General features: G+C 41.6%; 1 protein-coding gene across 44 annotated transcripts in view; it reads left to right on the top strand.

The window, feature by feature from the left end:
* Window positions 1–21609, top strand: part of RIMS1 (regulating synaptic membrane exocytosis 1) — a 335729-nt gene that overhangs the window by 7542 nt on the left and 306578 nt on the right. The window lies entirely within an intron of this gene.

Below are 21609 nucleotides of genomic sequence, written 5' to 3' on the forward strand. Positions count from 1 at the left end.
ACTCCTGGAGGACTACAGGAGTCTGGAGGTGGCTAGTTCAAGCCCCTACTCAGAGCAGGGCCACCTACAGCTCAGGAACGTGTGCAGATGGCTTTTGAATATCTCCAAGGATAGAGACACCACAGCCTTTAGACAACCTTTCCCAGTGTTCAGGCACCTTCACAGTAAAAAGTGTTTCCTGATGTTCAGATGGCCACCTGCTGTATTTCAGGTTGTGTGCATTGCCTCTGGTCCCGTCACTGGGCACCTCTGAGAAGAGTTTGGCTCTGTCTTTACTCCTCCCCACTGGGGTCTGTACACATTAAGGTCCCCCTGAGCCTTTTCTTCTCCAGGCTGAACAGTCCCCACTCTCTCAGCCTTTCCTCGTGTGATGTGCTCCAGCCCCTTAACCATCTTTGTGGCTCTTTGCTGTGCTCACTCCAGTATATCCATGTCTTTCCTGTATACAGGACCCCAGAACTAGACTTGGCATCCGTTTGCGCTTTCATCAATGCTGAAGTAGAGAGGAAGGATCACTTTCCTCTGGAAGATGGAAATGCTTTTCCAGTGCAGCCCAGGATGGTGTTAGCCTTCTTTGCTGCAAGTGCACATTACTGGCTCATGTTCAGCTTGGTGTTGACTAGGAATCCTAAGTTGCTCCTCTGCAGAGCTTCTTTCCAGCTGGTTAGCCCCCAGCATGTATTGGTGCACGGGGTAATTCATCTCCTCACGCAGGACTTGGCATGTCCCTTTGTTGTATGTTTTAAAGCTTAAGAGTGAGACCAGTATCTAATGTGTTCTCAAATCAATCTGAATCATTCTGGGGGGAGATTGCTTGTGGTCTGTGCTTCCAGCCCCTTTCTTGTTACTGTCCAAGGCTCTCACTCAGGGCGAGAGAGATTGAACTGAACAGTGCAGAAACTTGTTGCCTTTTGGCCAGTGGAAATTTAACTCAGGAGGAATTTAACTTCATTTGAGGCTTCACGTTTTCACAACTCTGAGAGGGCAGGTATGGCCAGAAAGGCGTCCTGACCAAAGGGTATAACTGATGACCTCAGAATTGCAAGGAGGGTTTTCATGGCTTTCAGGGAATTTTAGAGAACTGATAGTGATTTTTAAGCAGGAAGGTGGACTGAGTAGTTCAAGGAGACTGCTATATACAGTCAAAATGTATTCATGACTGCATGCAGTCATGTGGTAAGGGAATTATGAGACAGTCATTGACTGTTCTACTGGGGTGCCATCTCACCACCAAGGCAGGAGCAGGAAGCAGGTAAGAGCAGATTCATAGGGGATTCCTGGCAAGCTATAGAAGAGCAAGAGGTGGTAGGGGATGACAGGCAGTAATAAACATCCCTACCATGTTCTAGTAATGGGCTTCATATCGGCATATGTTAAAATTTTGGAAGTTCTGAAGTGCAAGCTTTTGTCGAGAGCTCTTCTCTGGCCTCAGTTTCAGTGGTTTTATTGAAATGCATTGGGCATTATTTCTGTGCATGCATCTCCCCACATGACTCTCCACTTGATACAATAAGCCTCCAAAGCTTCATGCCTGCTTTATCTGGCATTGCACTAATACTTTCCGACTGAGAAGTATGTGAGTCTACAAATTCTTGGGCGTTACCTGTGCCCTGCCTAAGCCTAAAAACAAAGACTGGGTTAAAGCACATGATCTCTGGGTAGGAACTTCTCAAAGTATAGAGTTGTTACAGACCCAGATCTTAAAAGGAGTTATGCAGAAGAGACTTCTTCTCTAGAAGGGGAGGGTACCCTCCTGTTGGTTGTTTCTCTGGAAAAGAGATGGAGGAGAACAACATTAAGAGAGATTTGAAATTCTCAGTCTTGTCAATGCCCTTTTATTTCTGAAGACTCATGTGAAGAATTTTTTGCATCCTTGGATACAGGAAAGCAACTAACAAAGATGTAGCATGCTTCCTTCATCAAGCAGTTACTAAGCATTTTAAGACTTCAATTTAATACCTTAAGAAAAGGCTATTTAAAAATACTGCTGGCTTTGTATTCAGGCTTGTAAAGGTGCAGGCATTACTGAAGGTGGAAAATGAAAAAAATGAAATTTTATTTTTGGTTGCCAAGAATCAGAGCCATTTATAATTTCTAGCCGATTTTACTGTCTCCTTCACTCTACCTATTGGTGCCCACTGCATTTGTCTTCTCCCCTGGGCCTACCGGTTTTAATTAATAGATGCTGGCATGCAATTACGTTTTGGGGGGAAAAAGCTTGAACGCCTACAGTTTGAGTCTTAATTCCTAGTGGTGATAAAAACATATAAGAAAATCTTATGTAATCAGTTACAAACAGAGTGGTTTCTCTTTTTCACAAGTGCTTTTTGGAAATACTTGCATATAATTTACAATTACTGGAGTGATTTACACCTGATCAGGGCTGTGTGATTTACCCCAGTCAGATCCACATATTGGATCTGTAAGAATGCAGATAGCTTATCAGATCTCTGCATCCGTCAGGAGTTGCAATTGTTTTATCCCTTTTTTTATACTTCACAGATATGGTAAAATATTATGCAGTGTTTGTGGTGTTGCCTAGTTTTGGAATCTAGGCAGTAAATGTTTGTCAGAGTTATTTTTGGTTTTCACAACAAACAGCAGGAAAGAATACCAGTATCAGTTTGCTTTAATGGTTAGGTAAGACAGTTTGCACAATGCGATAGGATAGCATTGTAATTCTTTGTACTTATAACTGAACTAATCGTCCTCAAAATTTGATTGTGTATCAGACACTTATGTCCAGAGAGAGTTTAAAACAGGGAAGTCATGTTCCATTTATATATTTTCTGGCACTGTTATGGAGGCAAGAAAAGCTAGTTGCAACGTTCAGAATAATGACACACACAAACCCATTCATGCACTTGCCACTGCAGAGGCATGAAGAGACATGGCAGGATGAGTAGCTGTTTCCAGACAGTTCTAGATTGAATTAGAACATTTATTTTGGCACTTACCTGATGTGAACAAACTCAAAGTATGTTTTACTTTCAGTGTCAGGACTTTGTGCATTTTGCTTGTGATAAGCATTGATAATACTATTGAAGATAGGGGAGCATGTCTGTGTATGTGTTTTTCAGATATCTGTAATAAAAGTGGGTAGTGTTTCAAATCTTTTTTTTTTTTTTTTTTAAGGAATTTCTTTTTTCTTCTTTCTTTCCTACGTTAAACCCCCTTGGAATCAATGAAGATCAGTGTATGCCCTGAGAGTTGCTTTCTGATCAGAGTTGAACCTAGTAGATACAGCTACATTTTTAGTGATGACAGTGGTGGATCTAGCAAATTAACTGTTTCAAAATTTAAGGGTCTGGGATGTAACCAAAGAATAATTTTCTTTGTATTTTGGGCTTTAGATAAACACCAAATTCTAGTTAGAATGGTGGTTTAAATGCCTTGTATCAACATACAGTTATTTACTTGAAGGTCCTTTATTGAAAGTTATTTTTTTAAAGAACTTAATTATGAGAAATTTATTAGGACATTGCTCCTGAATGGAACAAGCCCAACCACGCTATTTTCTGTAAGTACGACTGTATTGCAGAGAAAAAGTCTACTACTTTTCTAGCAAGAAACAGACCGCTCTTGTTTGTTCTGAAAACTGCTAATGGGAGTCTGCACATGCTTGAATGACCTAAGTGTGAAGTGTCTTCTCAAGTGTTTCTCTCGGTTACCAATACTGCATACTCTGAATTGATCAAACAAGGAAATTGTGTACCCAAAAGCCCATCTACATCTTACACTAGCAGGTCTAATAAGAGATACTGCATTTTTTTACAAACCTAGTTTGGCCTGTGAGCCTAGGAAGCATTACAAGTTTTGTAGCCACAGCTCATGAAGATTTTGTCTGGTTTTGTAAAATATATATTAATTCTAAAGTCTTTGAATATGCTCTGAAGGCTTCAAAATCATATCAATAACGTAGGATTTCATAATTTTTATATTGATATATCATTCTCTTTCCAGATATTTAGCAAACCTATAGTCCTGCACTATACAAACAATCCAAAGAATTAACTGTGGGCTGTTTGCATCAGTATGTATTAATCATGTGGAAGTATTCTACAGATCAAATGATTAGTAGTAGGACTTTCGAGAGAAATGACAATGAAGCAGTTTGTGTAACAAAAGGACATTTTGTTGGATGGTTGAATAAGTTTAGTTGTGTTTCGAGCCATGATTTTTTAGCATAGCTGTTTTCTTTTGATGATTCCATTGGTCTTAGAAAAAGCATCAAGAACTCCGCAAAACCAGACATAGTAGCTGTCTGAGCTTTCTAATCTCTTTTCTTTACACAACTTCTTCAGCACTTGCATGTGCTAAGAAAGCAGAGTAATTTTTAATTTATATTCATTATCCTCTAGGTTTTTAATTAGCCTTTCTTATGAAGTTATTTTCAAAATAAAGTCATCACACTTTTGCATATTTGCAGTATTAACTTTAGAATCCGTTTGATATTTGACATCAGGACAATAAGTTTTCTACTGATTAAATGAAGTTGCACAGATGTAGGTGAAAACAATGTGAAAACTTGAGCGGTAAAAGGACATGAACAATTGATGAGTATTTTAGTTACTTTATGTGCTAAGTCTCCTTGGTGCTGTTATTTTTTGCAAAAATTTTGACATTGCATGACAAACTTTAGCTATAGTTTAATGTTCTGCTGGCTATGTGTTTTTAGCTATAGATGTAGAACAGGAAGGCAGCTGGTTGATGGAGTGCATGGTGCATGAGGCTAGGCAGTTGAGAAGAAAGGACAGAATTTATGAGAAGTGTAGATCATCCTAGTTTAACTCTATTGATTTCAGCCCTGGATGCCACCTGCAAAGTATCAGGGTAATGGGTTTGCACTTCATGGATGAGAATTAGAAGAGATTTTGAATGTGTCTGTGTGCTTGTGCCTGAGAACTAGGCTGTACAGAAATATGTACAAGTTGTTTTATTGACTTTAATTGCAACATTATGTTGCTTAGCATCCCTTAAAATATGCAGAGTGCATTGGTGAAATTTGATCAGGAGCTGAAAATTGGGACAATTTTGCCTGCAGTCATATCATGGGGACAGGTGACACAGCTGAACAAGTTGCAGTCATTGACCAGAAAAACATTGTATTGCTGTGGTCCTGTGCCTCTGCAGAGTTTGATTAACTTTTGGGAATCTCTGCCTGGGAACAAGTGTCACTGGAAGCCCATCTGTCAACTGGAGTAAGTCTTAAGTGGTGTTGAATTTGTTTAGATGGGTTATGTCCCTGTAAGTCTTACATTTTGCAGAAAGAAGCATATTTTTCTCAAATGCGTTTAGTAACTGTTCAGTTACTCTCCAAGCTTTAGGTAAAAAGTAGACTTGAGAAGAGTGAAACCAAGGTATGGCTACTTAGGTTTCTGCAAAAACCCCCCCCATTTATCATTGTTCGAAGGTGTATCTGTATTTTTAATTTTTTTTTTTCTGTTCTCTATACCCCTAATTTCCTGCAGTCTTAATTGTCTATTTTGTTTTCCTTTGTTTTCCCCAAAAAACTGTTTTTCAATATACTTCTAGAAAGGAACTATATTCACTCAGAGGTGGAGATTGCAGAGTTATAAGAATTGATTCTGATAGTTTATATGTAAAAAGTGTGTAAATTCCTTTGAGATTAAATGCACAGTACATTATTCTTTTATTTCAGAGCAAAATTAGATATTGATTTTTTTTAATGAGTAATCTATTCTGAGAATACAGAACCTCACTAACATACAATTCTTGTATTTTGTGTTTGTAGATGATTTGATATTGATTGTAGTTTTTAAATCTAAAAGCTCTCACAATAAGGAAAATCTCTTCATAATTTATTTTGCAAATTTTTTTTTAAAACTACATTACCTTAAAGCAAAACATCCTCCCTTAAAAAAAAGTGGTTTTCAAACAGTATAGCACTCACTGTAAAATAACTTCCAGCAGGAACTGTTTGGACTGAACTGATCAGTTCAGGGAATCAGAAGTGAATTTACAGGTTGGCTTACCTGCAGCATCCCTTTTTCTGGTGAGGATATTTCAAGTTTTAAGCTTGTCCCTGTCTGAACAGGTTTAAATGGCCCATGTGAAAAAGGAGCTGGGGAGTTCTAGTTACGTGGCAGATGAGACAGTGCGCTCTCTTTCATCCAGCCAAGGTGATCCAATTCTTTCTTTCCTGGCATTTGTCCTGTATGGGATCAAAAGTAAAAATGCAGAAGTTTCCTTGAAGTAAAGTGAGAATAATGAAGTTAATATGAAGGAAGAATCTGAGGAGAACAGCAGCAACACTAGTGCTTCCTGTTATGGGGGGGGTTTGTCCTCATTTTTTACAGGGTTTGTAGTTTGGCAATGTTTTCAGCTTTCTTTTTGCAGAATTTATGGTCAAGAATGCTTTTTTCTGTTTGCATTTAAGTGTTTGGCATATTTCTCTGAAATCAAGACATTGTCAGAGTGATTCATGGTTTCTGACACCTTCTGCTGGATTACTGCAACATATTGTACATGGGATTACCCTTGAAGACTGTCCTGTTGATCTCATGCTGCACCTCTTTACATTTTGCTTTGCTTCCTATTGCATGTGTTTGAGCTTGAGGCAGAGTTTTCCTTCCCATGTACTGGTAGAAGAATGGAGGTCAGCTGAGACCACAGAAGAAAGTCTTCTTAGAGTAGAGAAGATGGGGATCTTCCACCTATAGCTTTAGCGGAGGGCCCCTAAATTTGAGAGCTTTCTATGAAAGCCAAAGTTCTGTGAACTTTCTGTGAGGGCAACTTGCTCGTTACATGAAAATTGCAGAGGTGGAAAGGAACTGATCTTCCTGGCAATTTACTTAATGGTGTAAAATACCAGGTGTTAAATTTTGAAGACAGGCCCTTGCACGTCTGGCATTCGTAAATAAACCAAGAAAATCAATAACTGACTTCGGCAACTGCCACCCTTTTGACTTCTTTGTCAGAGGCCAAGAACTGAATGAACAAGAAAATTAAAAGTGTTTTCCCTGAAGGAAAAGGAAAAGTAGTTTTTCCTCCAGGCTGAAGCTGAGGCCACTGAGGGTACATGAAAGCTTTTTTTGTTGTGTTACTGTGGTGGGTTGGCCCTGGCTGGATGCCAGGTGCCCACCGAAGCTGCTCTGTCACTGCCCTCCTCGGCTGGGTGGGGGGACAGGAAATACGATGGGTCTCATGGGTCCAGATCAGGACAGGGGGATCCCTCAGCCATTACTGTCATGGGCAAAACAGACTCAACTTGGGGAAAAATTAATTTCATTTGTTACCAGTCAAATCGGAGTAGGGTAATAAGAAGATAAAACCAGAGCTTATAACACCTTCCCCCCAACCCCTGCCGCCTTCCCAGGCTCAACTTTATTCCCAGATTCTCTACCCCTCCCCCCCGCCCCCCCCCCCCCCCCCCCCCCCCCCCCCCCCACCCCCCGCAGTGCAGGGGGATGGGCAACGGGGGCTGGGGTCAGTCCATCACACGCTGTCTCTGCCGCCCCTTCCCCCTCAGGGGCAGGGTCCTCACACTCTGCCCGGCTCCAGCCTGGGGTCCCTCCCATGGGACACAGTCCTCCATGAACCGCTCCAGTGTGAGTCCTTCCCATGGGCTGCAGCTCTTCACGAACTGCTCCAGCCTGGGCTCCCTCCCACGGGGTCACAAGCCCTGCCAGCAACCTGCTCCAGCCTGGGCTCCTCTCTGCAGGGGCCACAGGTCCTGCCAGGACCCTGCGCCAGCGTGGGCTTCCCTCAGGTCACAGCCTCCTTCAGGCACATCCACCTGCTCCGGTGTGGGGTCCTGCACGGGCTGCAGGTGGGTACCTGCTCCACCATGGACCTCCACGGGCTGCAGGTGGATACCTGCTCCACCATGGGCTTCATCACGGGCTGCAGGGGAATCTCTGCTCTGGTGCCTGGAGCAGCCGCTCCCCCCTCCTTCTGCACTGGCCTGGGGGTCTGCAGAGCTGCTGTGCTCATGTATTCTCATTCCTCTTTTCAGCTACAGTTGCCCAGTTGTGCAGAAACTTTCCCCCCTTCTTAAATATGCTATCCCAGAGGCACTACCACCGTCAGTGATGGGCTCCATCTTGGCCAGCCATGGGTCTGTCTTGGAGCTGGCTGGCTTTGGCTGTATCAGACATGGGGGAAGCTTCTAGCAGGTTCTCACAGAAGCCACCCCTGTAGCTCATTCACTACCAAAACCTTGCCATGCAAACCCAGTATTGTTACCATGGTTTGTCTGAATTTAGCAGTCTGCAGTTTTTTATACTCTGAAGTTGTGCCCTTTTTATTTGATATCAAGATGCTTGTCCTTCAGAGAGCTGCATCCCAGGGCTATCGACCTCCTATTTTTTACTAGCTCCCAAAATATGTTTTGTTACATTTCGTAAACCTGGGAAGTACTATGACTGTCTGTTCAGTAGAAGACAGTTCAGATTATGCCCCATAATGGTGTGGTACTTTCCAGATGTATTCTAAACCAATTTATAAAGGTGTGTGTGTCTTTATCTCATAATATATTTTACCTTAAGGCTTTCAACTTTACTTGCCTTCAGATGTGTAAATCATCATGGTTACACTGATGCATATTACATATGTTGTATGTAATAGGTAATATATATGTGTACTACATCAGAGTTCAATCTGTAATATTTTAGGAATGTATGCAGTTTTTTCTTTTTCCTCATTCCAGGCATTATAATCATGCTCTTGATAAAATAAGATCCTAGACAAATCAGGTTGCGTTAAAGAGCCATTCTATGTATATTAAATTGCATTTCTCTTTAAGGTGAGCTTCCTGCAAAACTGTAAGGAAATTGCAGTGTTCTTCAGTGCAAATGTCATGCTCAGTTCATAAAATGTTGCTGAGGCGGCAAACTGCGGTCGATGTTCAGAGATACAAAGCACTGTCCAGTTGTGGCTGAGGGTATGTCTGGGCTGTCCCTGGAGGTGTGGTGACAGCACAGAAGCCATGCTTGTGTCTCCCAGCATAGGATTTTGTTGTTTGAACACAGATATCTGCTACTATTTGAGAGGGGGGACCGTATAACTCTCTACAACTACCTGAAAGGAGTTTGTAGTGAGGTGGGTGTAGGTCTCTTCTCCCAGGTAACAAGTGATAGGACAAGAGGAAATGGTCTCAAGTTGCGCCAGGGGAGGTTTAGATGGGATATTAGGAAAAATTTCTTCATGGAAAAGGTGGTCATGCATTGGAACAGGCTGCCCAGGGAGGTGGTGGAATCACCATCCCTGGAAGCGTTCAGAGAATGTGTAGATGTGGTGCTTAGGGACATGGTTTAGTGGTGGGCTTGACAGTCCTGGGTTAATGGCTGGAGTTGATGATCTCAAAGGTCTTTTCCAACCTCAGTGATTCTATGATATCCAGTGGTACCCCTCCTTGTCTTCAGGAGGGAGGAAAGGGTTGGAAGCTGGTTGCTATTTTAAACCAGGTATTGTAGCAGGGAGTGGAGGGAGCTGGGGAGCAGTCAGTGGTTTCTGTAGCTGCCTGGCACAGGGCTCCCTGGGGAAGATCATGGGTGGGTATTTCCTCAGCTGGAAGCTGTCCCCAGACTGTCCAGGTTTCATTGCTGCACGCAGACAGCAATGGCAAAAGCTTCAGCTCAGTCGTTGGCTCTGACGGTGTTTTCAGACCTGCCACTTTCTCCAGATCTCTCCTGCAGGGTTTTTGAGATCGCTATCATTCCTTTGGGGATCACTCATTTTTCAAGTAATGTTATGGCTGTTGAGGTAGGATGTTTCCCTCCACATGCGAAGCAGTACCTTTTGAATGTGAGTGGTCGTTAAACTGCCATCAGTGAAACTGAGCTACTTTGTTTGATAAAATTCTTACTTTATCGTATTGTGTTAAAACCTGAGTCTCGTGCTGGCTAAGGTGTTTTAAATGGCCTCACAAGGTAACCAACCAAATTAATGAGAAAAGACTGTAAATAGTTGGCATTTTGCATTGTGCTGGCAAGGCTATTTGCTAGATAAGCTGTGTCTGCTTAGTTGCCGTGGGAGAGGAAAAATGAGAAGATGAGAGTGCAGGCCGTGGCCTTGTGAGGGACGGCAGGGAGGGGGAAAGTACACAGCAAGTGAGCAGGAAACTAAGAAAATACACTTCCCTTAAGGCATGAAAAGTTAGACTCTGAAGGCGTACAGGCACATCTGTGGGGATCAGACAGAAGAGGAATATATGACAGCAGGGAGATGTGAGGGGAAGGCTGGAATTAGCTGTAGTGGGAGCCTGGAAGTAGGCTGTGAGTGGTGCAGCTGCCTGTTTGTCTAGTACAGAACTAGCGTAAAATAGCACTTCTGCACACTGAGAATTGGATAATGAAAAGTGATGGATCCTTTGGTAGAAGACCTGGGACTTGCATATTTATGTGTCTGTTTCACTTTGGGTTTGAACTGGAGATGGTTAAGCATACAAATCAGGACGCAGTGAACATTTATTTTCAGTGTGAAAATAAATAAATTGGAAGGCGAGTAGAAAATACAAAGGTTCACAAATACTCATAGTGTGAGCCAGCCTCATGACTGTGAAGAGAGGGGTCTGAGTCATTAGGTTCAGACGCTTGGGGCTTGGCAGAACTGCTTTCCTGGATCTCGGCAGGCTTGGATGGTGCGATGAGAGCATCCGGAAACACAGGGTAGCTTGACTGAAGAAGGAACTGGACAGCTTCATGCATTTGGATTCGATGTTCCCAGAAAATCAGCATTTTATAGTATTACCTAACTACTCTTTGGCTGCCCCATACCTTCTCATTGAAAGGTAGATCCATGTGAGAGATACGGTCTGGTTTAGCAAGAGGGTGGTTAGGGCTCTAGTTTGTAGCAGATGACTTGGAAACCCAGCCTAGCCACATCTTAGAGTTCCTAAACCTGACAAGTAGTAATCCACATTATTGGTTTTCACAAAAACCACAATTTGCTGTGTTAACTCAGTCTCAGAGTTTTGGGGCCTTTGTGGTTTTGAATGTTTGGAATTTGCTTTGATCTTATACAAGAAGAGTGCTTCCTCTGGTTAGGAAAGGGCCCCTGCTGTCACAGAAGCTGTGTGATAGAGGGTTGTGGAAAGGCCCTGCACCAGAATAAGCAGAAAAAAGGGAGATGAGGTATAAAGACCACGAGTAGATCAGCTGTAAGGCAGCAATAAATGTGTTAGTCTCAAGGTTTGTAGGCAGGGTGCCATGTCCCCTGCGTCTGTCCAGCCTTGTCATCTCCAGCCTGACATATTGGAGGTTGTGTGCACGTACATAATAATCTGTGCAGGCTTGGTGCCTGAGGGAATGGTGTGTGGTTTTCTTTTTAATTAAAGGTGGCATCTCTGCTTTTTGGGTGGGTGAAGAATGGAGCTAAAAGGAATCAGCTGAATGGAAAGAAAAAGGAGTAAAGGACATTGAAATCTGAGGTGAGGGTGCAAGTACAGCCAAAAGACTGAGCAGGTGGGAAGAAATGAAAAACAACTGGGGCAAAGAGAGCGCTGTACAGCAGAGGCCTTAATCAAAACCACAGAAAGTGCTCTGAACGTGTTAAGGTCCCTGCTTTGCTGAATCAGCAGCTGCTCTTGGCTGGGAAATCTCTCTGGTTCTTTTCTGTAGTTTTTCCCCAGTACCACACTTTGGTGGGTAGGGATAACTCTTCGGTCCCCAGGCAGTGTGTGGATATCTCCATTGTATGTGTGTCTGTGCATATGCATGTCATATATAGTAGTATGTGAGACAGCATTAGAAAACTTCACTGCAGTATTTAAGATAAGCCATGTAGGTGCATCATTTCGTAGGCTGCATAGTGTCATTTGGGATGAGCAAACATGATGGCAGGCAGTCTTATTTTACTCCCTGCACTCTTTGGGATCAGGGACCTGCTTGGCCACTTCTAGCACTGATCCCACCACCTGGAACATCTTGCTGTTCCTCTCTGCATTTTCTCCAGTGGCACAGTGGAAAGGGAGGGGAAAGAGGAAACAGCACCTAAATCTGTTCCTCGCATCTAATTCTAAACAGCATCAGCCACCTGTAGAGGTGGCATAGAAGTCTCTGCCTTGATCCTGCACCTACATCCTCTGAAACAGCTGGCAAGGGGAAGAGGAGCATTTCCAGCTCATTATTGCCATTTTATCTCAATTTAGAAGACCCCATTTAGATATATATATATATATTCTCACAAATAAAGATTGTCACACAGTAATACTGTGGTTAACACAGAACTAAACCTTGACTCTCCTGGGCTGGTCTAGCTGTTTCTTTTCAAGATGTTGGAGAAAGTAACAAGTTTTCCAAACTGCTGAGAAACAGATAAGCAATAGTGTCATCCTGTATCTTGGCAGCCAGAAGATGGGTATGAAAGAGCCAAAGTGCATCAGTGCTACATTTAGGAGGGGTGACTGCAACACACAGTCTTGCACTAAACTTAAGTCTTGGCTGTTTTGGATGATGTTAAGGATAGAAGGATGCGGGCTTTAATACGGAACAGGTGTCTGCCGCAGTGTGCTTCATAAGGGATGCACAATAAAATCTCAGACTGCAATATGTTTAATCATGGCTTCATGGCTACACAAGAAAATGTTACTGTTCACAGACCACTGCTGACCACAAGCATGTGCAGAGAGATGCAGCAGCTCACCCACTCCCCACTACTTCCCTGCGCCTCCCCCCCCCCAAAAAAAAAAAAAAAAAAGCTGTTGGACGTGTGATATTCGTTAGCCAAAAAAATAATAAAAAAAAAACAACAAAAAAAAAAGTTGGGGAAGAGGAGGAAGAGACAGAGAGACACAAGTAAGTAGATCTGCTGGGGAAAGATAGTTGAGGGAGCTAGGATATTCTGAGGGTTGTGCTAAGGAGAGAGATAGGTCTTTCAAATGTGAGATATGCTTTACCTTGGGACTGACAGTTGTATTTCTTCCCCAAACTACAGAATAAGCACTCTGATAGAAACAAAATCTTGACACTAGCTACTTGCTTTATCAATGGTATCTTCCTTCTGTACCAAAGTGTGTCTGCTAATTTTGAAATTCAGAGTTTCAAGAAGTTAGTATGTGGGAGTGATGCTGTGATACATACTCAGATACCTTAGTGATCCTCCATTGCAAGAGCAGGGTGACAAAATATACTGTTCTTCCAAAAGCATAAATTTTTCCCTTTCTTTTAAATTAATGTGAAATACCTGAAAGGTACCAGCCCCTGATATTCAGTTGTCTAGGCACAACTGATAGGCAGTACCCAGAGTGTGTGCTGGGATGAAGCAGTTCTGGAGTGGTCACTTTAAGACAATTTAATCATAGAATCATAGAATTGTTTAAGTTGGAAAAGACCTTTAAGATCATCAAATCCAACTGTTAACCCAGCACTGCCAAATCCACCACTAAACCATGACCCAAAGCACCACATCTAAATGTCTTTGGTGCTTCTGGTTGAACTTTGAGGGTAGGGATTTTCCAGAAGTTCTAACTGTGATGAAAGTTTGCTAATTCGGCTGCTTGTTTGCCAGAAATTACAATCAAGAGTATCTGATTTTTTTTTGAAAGGTGTACTGCGCTGCTGTGATGCTGAATGTAACTGTAGCTGGAAGACTTCTGGCAGCCTGCAACAAGTGTCAGGAGCAATTATCAGTCATTGTCATACAGAAAATTTGCCATTGTTCTGCTAGTGCTACTCTGAGATTCGTACTTCTTGATTTCTCTTTAAGAAGGAATCAGTCTGGATGTTGAGTTATTGGACAGAGACTTGAGGTACAATTAACCTTTGTGTGCTGCCACTCTGGAGAAGCTGGAGTCTGCCTGTACCTCAGGTCTGCCTTTGTTAAATTGAGATAATGCTTTTCCCTTCAGTTGTCCATCTTCTTTCTTCAGGTTGTTTCTTGTCTCAGTGGACACTCCTTTACTATGTGTTCTGATAGTCTCCAGGTTTTGCTCCTGAGAATCTGTGGTCTCAGTGGAGGTCTTAGGGCCAGTGGCAAGGCAAAGTAATAATAATAAATCCAAATACGATCTTTGTTGATGTCTGCAGCTGGGCCTGACTTCACTCTCTGTACCGAAACTGGAACCGTGTTTGAGGTTCTTCTGTAAGGACTACTGCCTCCTGGATAGTGAAGCCTCATCCTTTGGTCAAAGTGATAATTTCCTAAGAATCAGATACGAATACAGACCATTTTGGCAAAGGAAGATGGAAGTCTGTCATATAGGATACACAGTACAAGGAATTACTGTTTTACAATGGTAGTTTAACAGCAAGTTCAACACTTTGTTAATGAGAAAGGTTCAAACTCGGACATTTCATGTAGATAACTCAGTTGGATAATGCATACTCTACATAGGCACAACTTTGTCATTTACTTCCCACTTCCCTGGGAAGCCTGTTCCAGTGCTTGGCCATCCTTTCAGGGAAGAAGTTTTTCCTGCCATCCAATCTACACCTCCCCTGGCACAGCTTGAGACCGTTTCCTCTTGTCCTGTTGCTTGTTTCTGGGAGAAGAGACTGACACCCACCTGCCTACAGCCTCCTTTCAGGTAGCTGTAGAGAGCACTAGGGTCTCGCCTGAACCTTCTTTTATCCAGACTGAACAACCCCAGTTCCCTCAGCCGCTCCTCATAACGCTTGTGCTCCAGACCCTTCACCAGCTTCACTGCCCTTCTCTGGACACGCTCCAGCACCTCAGTGTCTGTCTTGTAGCGAGGGTCCCATGATAGTGTTGGCCTCCTTGGCCACCTGGGCACACTGCTGGCTCATGTTCAGCCAGCCATCAACCAGCACCCCCAGGTCCTTTTCCACGAGGCAGCTTTCCAGCCACTCTGCCCCAAGCCCGTAGTGTTGTGTGGGGTTGCTGTGACTCCAGTGCAGGAGCCGGCCTGAGCCTTGTTGAATTTCTTCAAATTGGCCTTGGCTCGTTGATCCATCCTGTCCGGATCCCTCTGCAGAGCCTTCCTGCCCTCAAGCAGATCAACACTCCCACTCAGCTTGGTGTTGTCTGCAAACTCATTGATAAAGACATTGAGATGGGGGTGAATAGGATGTTCGAATATCACCTGGTCCTATTTCTTTACAAAAGAGGGAGGCAAACAATGACCTAATATCAAAGCTGGTAACCCATGTGTTGCTCTTTGGCTGTCTCTGCATTGTTTAAACAAGGCGGATTTGCACTATATATTGCTTTACATTTAAGTTTTTATTTCTTACATAATTATGTGAGCTGTGATATTTTAATTTCCTCTAAGTCATATTTATGTCACTCAAGGCCTAATTGTTAAGAAAAAGCGGAAATGCCTGCTGATTTTTTTGAATGGAAGTCCCTCTTGCGCTGGTTGAATGATCATGAATTTGCCTTTGGCAGTTCTGCCTTCAGAAAAACCACATCAGAAAAGCTGTTCTCCATGCTGGTCAAGGTGGCCGTATAGTTCTTCTGATATAAGAGTCCTTTATTCCAGTCTCCCTTCCAAAATCCTTTCTTTAAGCACATGTTTTTATATATATTTTTATATGATTTAATTTTTAAAACATTAAAAAATGTTAAAGGGAGTTATTACAAACCCTTTTCATCAGACTTTTATATAAACAAATGTAAGCAGTATAAAGAAAAAAGTTGATTTTAATCTTTTTTTTTTTTAACCACAATAGCATCTGCAGATAACACTAAGAATAAATGTGGCTTCACCTTTAACAAGAGATTTTAAAAATCCTATTTACATCTGTTAATTTTCTCTATTTTTTTAGTTCATTGAAAGCTTGACACTAAGGCCACACTTTTTCATGAGGCATTTAATATGAAAATCTTTTTTGTCTGCATATAAAGGAAAACTAAAATAGCTCTTCAAAGGGATCTTCTGTTTTTTTGTAATATTCTTTTTCTGTAGGCCTTGTTACTTAATGTAAAGCTACATTTAAATCATATTCTTGCTAATGTAGAATTGAAATTCTATTAGAATGAGAAGTTTCACTACTTTCTAGACCTTATTTGGCCCTTCATTAGACACCGTAAACCTTGGTTTAGTGTGTAATAAAGTGCAAATTCCAAAATACAATTTTCTTTCCAAGTACAGCAGTGCCAGTCTTCTGTGCCCTGGAGGGTGCTACTAAAAAATTAGTGGCTATTTTAGAGGCCACAGGTCCTAAGAACTGTTATGCCTTCAGCAGTTTAACAAGTGGCTCCTGCAAAAATTCTTACCTCATAGCCAGTGCTAATCTTAACGTATCAGCTGTATGTTCTGCTAATGCCAAGGGATTTCCGTCATTTTCCTTTTTAAACTGGGCAAGGGAGGGCATGATGCTGGGTAACAAGTTTGCATTAAGTTGCACTCTGCTGACAGTGAATATATGCATATTTTTATACTGATGATACTTTGACAATAATGGCAGCTTGTGACTAATGGTTTCATTTCAAAGGTTAAAAAACTTACGCTCCTCAGAGCACCTGTAATGAGTGCCGGAACTGTGTCAGCTTTTGGAAGGGATTTTTTGGCAATGCCCAGAAGAACAGAAAAATGCATGAAAGAGTAATAGAAGTGTTTCTTAGGTAAAATACTTCAGCTGTGAGAAAGGTACCAGTGTGTGACTCTAGCAATGGACTTTTACAGGACCCAGTGAGTTCTCATTGCCTTTTGTCCTTCGTTAATGCCTCCAGTGTCAATTTATGCCGCTCACACTTTCCTTTTCCCTCTTGTTTTATTCAGCAATGAAAATGAAGCATTGGATATACGTTGATGTGTTGATGGCTTAGTAAGTGCAGAGATTTCAGTAGAAATACAATATCCGAAACATTAGATAATACTAGAAATTTATTTCATTTTATTTCTTTCTTTTAAAGCACAGTGTGGTGACAGAGCAGAACCTTATGATTGTAATTATTGATCTCTTAGTCTTGAATGGTATATGGTAGTGTATGTTTGTGGAATTGTGTTTAGGGGTGCAAGTTTGTCTTTTTAAATACATTTTGTAGCAGCTAGCATGGGGTTTTCTGCAGTGAGTAAGATAGCATAGGTGGGTGTTCTGGTGTATTGGGAATTTGTACTAGGAGCAGGAAAATTGGATTTTGTAATCTCCTAGTCACTTGTTCCATTACTGTTTGCATACATTTTTACAAGTGTACGAGGCAGAGATAAGGCTAGTTGATGTGGTAGTGATGGAATGAAGAATGTTACGGAAATGGGAACAGTTTGGGACTTTTAATAGCTGCTGTCCAGATATTTTTTTTTTTCTTATATTGGGCTATTTTAAGTTGAAGTTTTATACAAAAATACAGCATTTTAAGAAGTGCTAGCTGGAGTCTTCTGAAAGTCCTTCTGAATTTATTCTATATTTAGTGTGCTGTTTGCTCAGAAATTCCCTTTGCTTTCTAATTCAGCACCAAATTTTCCTTTAGGCAGGCATGCAAAATATGCATAGGAGCATCTGGTTTCTTTAAGTCCAGAAGGCACAGCAAGGAGGGCACTTGCTGCTGTTTTTAAGTGAACAAGTTTGAGGCAGAAACTTGCTTCAGTAATATATCTTGGTAACACATGGCTGGGGGAACGCAAGGATGGGGAAAACTTTATGTATTGTTTAAATGCCTTACAAAGCATTTTTCTGAGTGTGTGTGTGTGTATGTATATCATACATAAAATATACATATATATGATTTTATAGCTAGCAGCGTTGCATTCTTAGTGGTTTCTGGCACAGATAAAAGCCATGCTGCACTGCTGCTTTTCATCTGTTTTCTAACCTCATCTTTTCAATTGGAAAATTGTTTCAATTGGACATTGTTCCATGTCCAATCTGTGCCCTTGCTCTTCCCCATTCATGTCTCTTCACTCCCATCTTCATATCCTCTCTTTTCCAAATCCTCAGTGCACCTCAAGTCCTGACAATTTCTGCTTTTGTTCATATAGTCCCAGCTTCTCTGAGGAACAGTTTGTTAAAGACTGGGAAGGCTGTTTGTGAGACTCCCGTCCTCACCCAGTTCACATCCCACCTTTGGCCGAGGCAAGCAGGTGCTCATGTAACACCGCAGCGCATTTTAGTAGAATGCATCTTTCTGTTTTAACTGCGTGCGAATGAAACAGCTCTGTCTCTGTATTCCTCAAGATAGCCCCTTCCCAAAGACACTAAAATGTATTTTGTTTCAAGTGAAACAAATACAGAGTTTATAGGCTCATTTTTAATGAAGGTAAAAGAACCAAAACCCTCAGAAATAGTTTTGAAAAGTCACGTCAGGTTAACATGAGATTTGTTTAGATCACATCTTTATGTTTCTATGCTCAGAACAGGACCAAAAATGCTTTTTTTTTGCCTGGGGAACATATGTTAGTGTAACCTATGGGTGGTAACAGACGCATGAACTTTTTCACTGCTGGGGAACTGACAGTTAAGGCTCAATGAATGCAGTTTCTCTCAATAACTTTTGTATTCCTTGCTATAAAGGAGAAGTTGGATATGGCGGAGTAGTCCCCTTCTCTAGGTGGTCTGAGCTTTTTGAAATCTGCTCTTATACTTGGAAGTTGGACTGTTGGGGTTTTTTATTTTTTTATTATTATTCCTGAATTTTACAGAGAATGAACCCACTCATCCTGTGAATAATGTGTTTTTTAATAATTCAGTTGAATTTGTCCCAACAGTGTCTCCCTCAAACTTTGGGAGTGGTCAACTGTATTAGTGTAACTATGGGAATTCACAAGTGACTTAAAATACAGATAACTAAATGTCAGTTATTTACAAATCAAGATGTTTCATAGAGTTTTATCTTAAGTTAAAATATCATCATACTACAGCTAGGTTTTTGATGATTTAGGAATGGATTGCAGACAGAGCTGAAGGGTTAAGCATATCCTTCCGATGTACTTACCAACATATATGGGGATCCTTGATTCTTCCACTTTTAATGAAAACCAGTGGAGACTGAAATTACTCAAAAGCTTATGGAACATGGTGTTGTGGAAAGAAATAAACACAGCACATTGATAAGAGGTGATATTTGTTGAGGCTTGTTTTAAAGGACTTTCTGTTCGATCTCATTTGTGTATTCTATTTCCTTTTTCTGAAAAGTCTAATCCTGAATAAACGGTGGAAGTTTACCCTGTAATATATCCTGACAGATATGAAGAGCGTGGAGTGTTTAGTGTGATACTGTCTACAGCGACTCATGGTGAAACCCTTGCCCCACTGAGGTCAATAGGTACTGTCCCCCTTGACTTTGGTGTAGATGTGGTGTTTCTGAAAGAGAGCTGAAGTGCTGAATGTACTGAATACCTCTGCTGCTATTGGAATGGTAATACGGTATCTAACCAGTTGCTTTTTTGATGCTGCTGTCATTGCACTGAATTGCAGGTGGGAGCTATAAAGCAAAGAGACCGTTGTACTCTCCAGACACATTGGTATGGCTATCCTTTTCTTCTCTTTGTTTTTTCAAGAACTTGCTGCCAGGCTAGATCTTTGTGAAATCAAGAGATTTGTGTTGGTGTCTGAAGGAAAGATGAATGCTTCTGAATGTTTTTCCTACTGTGTTACGTAGTCCATGTAGACTAGAAGGAGTAAGAGACGCTCTCTGGTCAGTGCTGCTGTGTGTGTGCTGGTTACTGTTTTTTGGGATATAGCCCCAAAGCAGGAAAAAAAAAAATAATACTGGATTATACAGTGACTGAAAATGGTATCTTTTAAAGTTATGCTTAATCAGAAAATTCTCTCTCATTTCTCCCCCTGGAAGAAACCCCCACAACCGAAGCCAAAGAACAAAACCCCAAAGTCTTTTTACATGTTTAAAAATACTCATTGGACTGGGGAGTGAATCTTACCCAGTCAGGTTCCTAAACATATGTCTTAACTAGTGAGCTGTGAAGGGAGTTTGGTAATTTCAAATACACTGAGTTAGTAAGTAGTTCAGTATTTTTCTGTCAGCTGCATCAGCTGTGGGGGAGAATATATCCAAATACTCTGGATCCTGATGGCTAAGACTTTTTCATGACGAATGCAAATCTGAATCCTAAAAAAGGTTTTTAGAAGCAAGATGTATCACTTCAAAGGTGAGGGTCTTGACCATCCTTTACTGGCAATTTATGTGGTCTTTCTGTAGTATGTTTAAATGTGTTTTATATAATGTGTATGTAGTGTGTATATACCGATGTATTTGTTATAAACCAGTTCAGAAATGTGCGTGAAATTAAGTAATCGGATGAGATTGTGATGCATGGAAGGTAATTTGAATATAAAAAGGAAGGGGATTAAAGCTTTACAGCAACATTGTACCTGTGTGGTTCCGGGCTGCTTCAGACATTGCAGTCAACCCTAGATGTGTGGTGTGGGCAGTCAGAACTACAGAGATTTGTCCTCAGCTGCCACCACCCCATCCTCCCCAGTGCTGTGCCCTGAGGATTTCACCTCTTAAGGGAGCTGTGTGTTCGAAATGAAATACCAGTAGCTAAAAGTGTGCAAAATTAAATCCTCTGCCCATACTTCCCTGCTGTTGCTCCTTGGAGGAATGCTTCTTTTCATGGCACCATGGCTTTTACATTTCTGAAGCCCCATAATGTGCTGCGTAGTGGTGGAGGGTGCTGTTTTGATTCCCTAGTGAGCGTGTCATCCTAGCAAATGGGCTTTGTCTTTTTTTTTTAATTCATTCTCTTAATTTTGTACTCACAGTATACTGTGGAAGGGGAAGGACAAACTTCTTTGCAGGAAATAAGAAGGGATAGAGTAATCCAAAGATGTGTGTTTGTGGATGAGGGAAGCGTAACGGGTGGGTGTATCTGCCATTTCCAAAAGAGTCATCTCAGAGACGTCTGCAGAGTGTGCTTTTGAGTGCCCTGCCTGTCAAGTGCTGCAAGACCTGTGCAAACACACCTGGTGATGCAGTAATGTGATCGCCCTGTTTGTACACTTCACCTCGGGTGTGCCTCCAAGCGTGCCTGCCAGTTGTGCATGAACCTGTGCCTGCACCATGGAGTGCAGTCTTGGGCTGGACCTCAAAAGGCTTCACAGATACCTTCAGTGAGAGGCAGACACAAACCTGTGCCAGTGGTAACCTCTGAGCAGAAAAAGTTGGGACTCATCTTCAGAAGATTTTGGTCTCTGAATCCTTTGAGATCCTTGGATGGAAGATGCTAAGGAAGTGTGAACCAGGGGATCAGAAAATGGTTTCTTCACCTGCAGTTTTGTTAATTTCTTTATTTTTTTGCAAGGTAAATTGCTCCACGTGCCTTCAAGCAGCCTTAATTTAATGCAGTAATAACTTTGAGTGATTGAAGAACTAATCAACTCCAGCTGCCACTTGCCATCCTCTAGCTTAAGAAAGATGAACCTGTAGGTATCTTTCTCCCCATCCCTCCTTGCACCACAGCTCCCCAGGAGTAGGGACCCTCAAAGCCTTATCACAATGCTTGTGTTTGCACATCACAGGCCACAACCCAGGTAGAGGTAGGAAACAGTGTAGAGTTGGTTTTTTTGGTGTTTTTTTTTTTTTTTTTTTTTTTTAAAATTCATACAGGAAGGAATGAATCAGAGCAGGTTTTTCATTTAGTAAGAAATAAACAAATACCAGATGTTTTTGTTTGGGTTAGGACTTAAGTGACCATAACCCATAATAGCAAAACTTGGAAAGGATCTAGAATAGTTAAAGTATCTGACCTTTCCAAGAAGAGATCTCAAGAACTTAGGCACTGCATTT

Source organism: Falco peregrinus, chromosome 7 (assembly GCF_023634155.1).
Source record: "Falco peregrinus isolate bFalPer1 chromosome 7, bFalPer1.pri, whole genome shotgun sequence".
In the NCBI taxonomy this organism is placed as follows: Eukaryota; Metazoa; Chordata; class Aves; order Falconiformes; family Falconidae; genus Falco; species Falco peregrinus.